We start from the raw sequence: 8,289 nt of genomic DNA, 5'->3' as shown, positions 1-8,289 counted from the left end.
ATGACATCGGAAGTTCACTGAGGCTTTTTGCGGATGATGCTGTCGTATATCGAGAGGTTGTAACAATGGAAAATTGTACTGAAATGCAAGAGGATCCGCAGCGAATTGACGCATGGTGTAGGGAATGGCAATTGAATCTCAATGTAGACAAGTGTAATGCGCTGCGAATACATAGAAAGATTCTTTATCATTTAGTTACAATATAGCAGGTCAGCAACTGGAAGTAGTTAATTCCATTAATTATCTGGGAGTAGGCATTAGGAGTGATTTAAAATGGAATGATCATATAATGTTGATCGTCGGTAAAGCAGATGCAAGACTGAGATTCATTGGATGAATCCTAAGGAAATGCAATCCGAAAACAAAGGAAGTAGGTTACAGTACACGTGTACACCCGCTGCTTGAATACTGCCCAGCAGTGTGGGATCTGTACCAGATGGGGTTGATTGAAGAGATAGAGAAAATCTAACGGAGAGTAGCGCGCTTCGTTACAGGATCATTTAGTAATCGCGAAAGCGTTACGGAGATCATAGATAAACTCCAGTGGAAGACTCTGCAGGAGAGACGCTCAGTAGCTCGGTACTGGCTTTTGTTGCAGTTTCGAGAACATACCTCCATCGAGGAGTCAAGCAGTATATTGCTCCCTCCCACGTATAACTCGCGAAGAGAGCATGAGGATAAAATCAGAGAGATTAGAGCCCACACAGAGGCATACCGACAATCCTTCTTTCCACGAACCATACAAGACTGGAATAGAAGGGAGAACCGATACAGGTACTCAGCGTCAGGTGGCTTGTGGAGTATGGATGTAGATGTAGCCAAAACATGTGACCACTGTCCACCAATCGGTTGGATGTCACTTGGTGGTGATGCAGGAACGTGACACGGTAAGGAAAGTGTATACGAGTGGATCAAAGACGGATGGGGAATCATTCTACCGACGACACGGGCAACAAATGGGGAAATTTACTGACATCGATGACTTTGAGAAAGACGATATTGTTATTACTCAAAGCCTGTGAACGAGTATCTCGAGCACGGCTTAGCAGGTCGAATGTCCACATGTTAATATAGAGAGCATTTATGAGAGGCGGCAGAACGGTAAGTGGTTGGACGTCACACTCTTCACAGAACGTACGATTTGGAGGCTTGCCTGCTCCGTAAAGCATGATGGGTGGCGACCTGTCACATCTCTGCCGAAAGAGCAGTGTATAAGTGTTTTGGGGCACATTGTTCATCGTACATTGTTGAACATGGGGTTCCGCAGCAGACCAACCCTCCATGTTCACATATTGGCCCAACGATATCGTCAATTACGATTCCAGTGGCCATGGGACTGTTAAGATTCGACAGTGGATCAATTTAAACTTGTCGCCCCGCCGAATAAATCACATTTTTGCTACACCCGGTCGATGGTCGTCTCCACAAACGCCATCATCGAAGTGAACGGGGGTTGGAAATGTGCACCACGCCAAGAATGTAGGCAGGTGGGAGCAATATTCTCCTATGGGAGATATTCTGTTGCGCTCGCATGGAACCTGTGGTAATAACGAAGACATGCTGACAGCTATGGATCACTTGCATCCTTCATGCTTCATGTCTTCGCGACAGTGATGTTATCTTCCAGCAGGATAACAGCCCATGTCTCAAAGCCAGAACAGTGGTTCGAGAAGCAGGATAGTGAACTCACGTTGATGTCTCAGCCACGCAATTTGCTTAACGTGAATCCAGTGGAATCCATTCGGGTCGTTATTCAGCTACCGGGCGCCATCACTGACTAGACAGATCAGCAACCCGCTGTTTTATGTAAGTGACTTGTGCACGGACATTTGGTGTGACACAAACCTACCGACAAACTGTCGAATCCATGATACGTAAAATAGGTTATGTATTGCGTTCCAAACATGAAACAAGAAGTTGTGAAGCAGTGGTCATAAAGTTTTGCCTCATCAGTGTACTTTCATACATACATATACAGGGTGGTCCATTGGGTGAAACTCGTCTAGCTCGAAGGGGGAAACCAGATGGCGCTATGGTAGGCCCGCTATATGGCACTTCCATGGGTCAAACGGATAACAACTGCGTTTTTTTAAATAGGAACCCCCATTTTTTGTTACATCATGTACAGTTCTGCCAGTGGGCACAAGAGAAAATACGGGACGATGACAGATTTTTTGCACGCGTTTTATTTACCGACGAAGCGTGCGGTAACGTAAACCGGCATAATATGCACTACTGGGTAACGGAAAACGCACGATGGCTGCGACAAGTGGAACAACAGCGACTTTGGCGGGTTAATGTATGATGCAGCATTATGGGAGGAAGGACAAGGGGTCCACATTTTATCGATGGCAATCTAAATGGTGCAATGTATGCTGATTTCGTACGTAATGTTGTACCGATGTTACTACAAGATGGTTCACCGCATGACAGAATGGCGATGCACTTTCAAAATGATGGATGGCCGGCAGATAGCTCGCGTGCGGTAGAAGCGGTATTGAATAGCATATTTTATGACAGGTGGATTGGTCGTCGTAGCATCATACCATGGCCCGCACGTTCACGGGATCTGACGTACCCGGATTTCTTTCTGTGGGGAAAGTTGAAGGATATTTGCTATCGTGATTCACCGACAACGCCTGACAACATGCGTCAGCGCGTTATCAATGCATGTGCGAAAATTACGGAAATCGAACTACTCGCTGTTGAGAGTACCAAATGCATTGAGGTTGACGGACCTCATTTTGAGCATTTATTGCATTAATGTGGTATTTACGGGTAATACCGCTGTAACAGGATGCTTTCTCAGAAATGATAAATTCAGAAAGGTACATGTATCACATTGGCACTACCGGAATAAAATGTTCTAACATACCTACGTTCTGTATTTTAATTTAAAAAAGTTACCTGTTACCAACTGTTCGTCTAAAATTATGAGCCATATATTTATGACTATTACAGCGCCATCTATCACAAAGCGATAAAAGTGGTACAGCTGAAACATTCATATTTCTTTACGTATAAACGAGTGTGTAACAAAAAATTGGGTTTCCTATTTAAAAAAAACACAGATGATATCCGTTTGACCTATGGCAGCACCATCTAGCGGGCCAACCATAGCGCCATCTGGTTGCCCCCTTCAAGCTAGACAAGTTTCGTTCTTTGTAGTTTTTTCGTTTGACGCTTTTTTCGTGAGATATCTGGCCCGGTCACGATCAATGGACCACCCTGTACACACACAACCATTTTATAGAATGTATGGATTTATTTGTTTATTTATTTTTTGACAGGACCGGTATCGTTCTACGTGTCCATCTTCAGTATTCCTGTAATTTATTTCTGTTTAATCCAACAACTAGCTAGAAAATGGAAGTAAATTTTTGCAAAAACATCCACAGAAATAAATCATACGATCTCTGAAGAGAAGCATGTATTCCTGTACCAGTTGCGAAAAATAAAAACGAAGAAGCAGCCTTGTCTGTACATATAAATAACATCATTCATCAAAACCAAACTCACAGTTCCCAGACTAAACCAAGCGACACAATTAAAAATGCGTTGATGTGGCCACTTCTTGCTTTAGCCATCGAAACGCTGTGGGCTGTCGTATGTGCACTTCCCGTGTAGGTGGCCTCGATAACACACTTGTAATTGTGGAGATGAGTTCATTATTAACCAGAGCGCTGCCATTCTGGCATTAGGCATCGACGCACAGAGGGAAGCTCTGCCGGCCAATGTGTGACGCTGAGCTGCGCCACCTTTCAAAGGGCAGCGCGGCGTCCCCGGGGGACAGGCCCAGGGTGCTGTTTGACAGGCGCCGGTGGCGACTTATCGGCTCGCTATCGAGCGCCACCAGCAGGCGGCGAAACGGCGGCACGCGTGCTGGCGGCTGCCAGCAGCGGCGGCGTCGTCTCATCATACACACACAGACAGACAGGCGAGCGGCCGGCCGGATGGCTGGTCCTGATTGCGAACATAAAGCGGAGCTCAGATTCCGCTGGCCGGGCTCGGAAACTGGGGGAACATAGGTACCGTCTGGCAGTGCCAAGAGTCTTCTGTATCCCCTCCATGCACAAAACAATACTTGCTGCACAAAGCGATTTCCTCTTGGAACAGCTGGTGTTACTCAAGGAACATCTTAAGGGGCTCCGGAATTCCCTATACTTGCAATGTTAAAATAACGCTTATAAATTACATCTTTCCTCACAAAGTATTTGAGGTAGGAAGTTGAACTTTTTACAGACTATTTATTGGAATATAGGCTACAACTTAACACAGGGATTTTACAAAATTTTAGTTCAGTTATTAAAGATGATTTCTTTTCAATTGTAATGAAAATTCACAACATTTTTTTTTGCAATTTTTTATTTATATATTCAAAAATATACAGTTTTTTGGAAAAAGGCTGTGTCAAATAATGCAGAAGGTACTGTGTAACATTTACTGAAAGTTTGAAACAAATATGTTTGGAAGATCCTTAGAAAACATGTAATTAGTATGAGAAAATAAAAGTTTTGGGAATCGAGCGTCAAAGATTGGATTAACTTTTTAGTGCATTCCAGGTCCATAGGATGGATTATCTTCATCCTCTGCAAACTCCTCCTCCAGCTTCCTCTTGTTCCTCCTCCTGTTTACTCTTGCTTGTATTTCTAGACTCTTTACAGCCCTGTCTGCAGCCCGAAGGCGTTCCTTGTCTAAAGCAAGCATCGCTCGTACCATGTTAGAACCTATCTTCATTCCCATATTTCTAAATACCTTGCACCTTACAATGTTGCCATCATTGAAAGTCGCAACAGCATCATACACACCAAAGTGAAGTGTTTCTATTCCAACAAATACAGTCTTGGGGATTCTCGACCATATAACACTATTTACACTTTCATTGGGGTTTTGAGTTTTTCCGTGAATACACTTTTTCAACAGTTCAGGTGCTGCTAAGTCTCTGAAAATAGGTTAGCCACAACACATACTTTATCTCACATCACTAAAATGTACCTGATGAACACGGACGTTAATAATAACACCATTTGACAGCAGTTTAACAGCGCCACTGTGGGTCACGCCCATATAGAACACATTTCAAAAAAAATTTAAAAATAGTTGTAGTCTTCGGAATTGAATAAATTATATATCTATTAAAAGGTAATAGTCTGCAGATTCAGAAAATGCAAAAAAGTAAAAATTGAACTTTTCATGATTTTTAGCCTTTCTGGAGCCCCTTAAGAAGAGAATAATGGATACGATACAGAAAGGAAAGGCGAATAGGTATACACATTTGGTTGGTATAGAGGTTCAAGTATATCACAAGAATTACATTTCTTAATTATAATAATAGAGTTATCAAACTTTGTTATTTTTGTCAAGGAGTAGGTGCAAAGCTAGCTCAGCTGTGTCTCCAGGAAACATGTTGGAACACTTGTCGTTCATGTAGTAAAGATCAGAAATGTTGTAGCAAGCTTTGCATGATTGTAGCCAGTCTTGAGGAACAGATAGGGGAGAGCGACCTGTGTCCAGAAACGTCAGCCAACTATGTTACAGAGTATCGAAGTTATAGGCGCTGGTCCCTGTGACTAGGCCACCCCTTTGGCAGCAATAGTGACTTTGTATGCTGACAAGCCATAGGCAGAATGTCCTGCAATACTGTTTCTTATTCAGTGAGCGCGACTGGTTGCCACGATCGCCAGTGATGAAGATGCAGCTAGCTGCCGTATAGAAAGGCCTTGTCTCCTCAGTGAATGACAGTTTCAGGCAAGTGTTTCCATCTGCAGTTTACTTTTCTCCTGTATACCGAAATATATCGCAGATTTTGGACGGTTCCAGGAGAGAAGTAAACTGCAGATGGAAACACTTGTCTGAAATCGTCATCCACTGAGGAAACAAGGCCTTTCTGCGCGGAAGCTAGCTGCTGTTCCACTGGCAATCAATTGCGATCTTTGAATAACAAACAGCATTGCAAGATGTTCCGCCTACGATACGTCAGCGCTGAAGGGCTGGCCTAGTAGTATCCGCTGGCGCCTACATCTTCTATTCTCTTTAGTGTTGTTAGATGACGTTTCCGGAAATGGCTTCGTATCCTCGATTTGTTCCTCAAAATACCCTCTACAAACCCGGCAACGCCTGACAACAGATGTCAGCGCATTGTCAGTGCATGTGCGAACATTACGGAAGGCGAACTACTCGCTATTGAGAGGAATGTCGTTACACGTATTGCCAAATGCATTGAGATTGACGGACATCATTTTGAGCATTTATTGCATTAATGTGGTATTTACAGGTATCACGCTGTAACAGCATGCGTTCTCAGAAATGATAAGTTCACAAAATACATGTATCACATTGGAACAACCGAAATAAAATGTTCACATGTACCTACGTTCTGTATTTTAATTTAAAAGACCTACCTGTTACCAACTGTTCGTCTAAAATTGTGAGCCATATGTTTGTGACTATTACAGCGCCATCTATCACAAAGCGAAAAAAGTGGTCCAACTAAAACATTCATATTTCTTTACGTACTACACGAATATGTAATTAAAAAAAGGGGGTTCCTATTTAAAAAAAAAACGCAGATGATATCCGTTTGACCTATATCAGCGCCATCTATCGGGGCAACCATAGCACCATCTGGTCTCCCCCTTCAAGCTAGCCAAGTTTAGTTCTATGTAATTTTTTCGTTTGACTCTTATTTCGTGAGATATTTGGCCCGGTCACGATCAATGGACCACCCTGTATATTTCATTACGAAAGCTTAATACACTCAACACCAAATCCTCTGACTGAACACCACCAACACCCTCGTATGGATTCATGATCTCTGAAAGTTATGCTTGTGTGTGTTCAGTGAGCTCTCTTTATAATGCATTCAGTTCTTACCTGATTTCTCCGATTCGGTCATGCACTCCGCCTCGCCTTCCGTATATGCCTCCCGTCCCCCACATGGATCCTCTCTGATCTCATTCCTTTACCCCATCTGCTCCTATTCCTCGAACATATCCGCATCCTCTACACCTCCCGCCGTCTTGAACTCCCTCACCCCCTTGTTGCTCCTCTCCTCTCGCATCCCCGCCCCCTGCCACGTCTTCACCGTTGTGTCCCCCCTACCCTCCATCTCTACACCCTACATCTGCCTACCCAAGGTGGCTTCCATCAACTCCCCCTCCCTGATGATGCCCTCTCTCCCTCCATTTATCCCTCCTATCAACTCTGATCCTCACTCCCCCTCCTTTCCTCTCTCCTTTCCCTGGGCTCCCTCTTCCCCCCTTCCGTCCTGTTTTCTCCCCACTAAACATCTCCCTACCTCCCTTCTCCTCCCCCGAGTCCTTTTGTATTCCCCTCTTCTGCCTACCCCACTCCCTGTCGCGTCTGCCCCAGCGCCCCCCACCCCTCTTTTGGGTCCTCATCCTCCAAAAATGGTTCAAATGGCTCTGAGCACTATGGGACTCAACATCTTAGGTCATAAGTCCCCTAGAACTTAGAACTACTTAAACCTGAAACTTGAAACTTCCTGGCAGATTAAAACTGTGTGCCCGACCGAGACTCGAACTCGGGACCTTTGCCTTTCGCGGGCAAGTGCTCTACCAACTGAGCTACCGAAGCACGACTCACGCCCGGTACTCACAGCTTTACTTCTGCCAGTACCTCGTCTCCTACCTTCCAAACTTTACAGAAGCTCTCCTGCGAACCTTGCAGAACTAGCACTCCTGAAAGAAAGGATATTGCGGAGACATGGCTTAGCCACAGCCTGGGGGATGTTTCCAGAATGAGATTTTCACTCTGCAGCGGAGTGTGCGCTGATATGAAACTTCCTGGCAGATTAAAACTGTGTGCCCGACCGAGACTCGAACTCATAGCTAACGTAAGGACATTACACACACCCATGCCCGAGGCAGGATTCGAACCTGCGACCGTAGCAGTCCCGCGGTTCCGGACTGCAGCGCCAGAACCGCACGGCCACCGCGGCCGGCTCCTCATCCTCCATCAGCCCATTTCCCGGCTACCCCCCCCTTTTTTTTCCCAATCATCTGTCCAGTTTCCCCCCACCTGCTCTCGGCTGTGGTATGTCACATTTGCCAACTTTTTAGTGCAGTGTTCCAGTGACTGTTCAGTGTTGTTCGTCTTTCTCGTGTTGCGAACAGAAACCATGCTGTAGCTGGGTGTGAATTTTATGTCTTTTGCGAACAGAAACCAGACTGTCGCCGTGTTTTTTTAATTGTCTGTCTATTGTTTTACCTGTCTGCTTTCTATATATTTTCTTAGCGTCATCATCCCTCTGTTCTTTGTTTTAAGTTC

Source organism: Schistocerca cancellata, chromosome 5, assembly GCF_023864275.1.
Source record: "Schistocerca cancellata isolate TAMUIC-IGC-003103 chromosome 5, iqSchCanc2.1, whole genome shotgun sequence".
Lineage (NCBI taxonomy): Eukaryota > Metazoa > Arthropoda > Insecta > Orthoptera > Acrididae > Schistocerca > Schistocerca cancellata.
Note: the sequence above shows the minus strand (reverse complement) of the source record.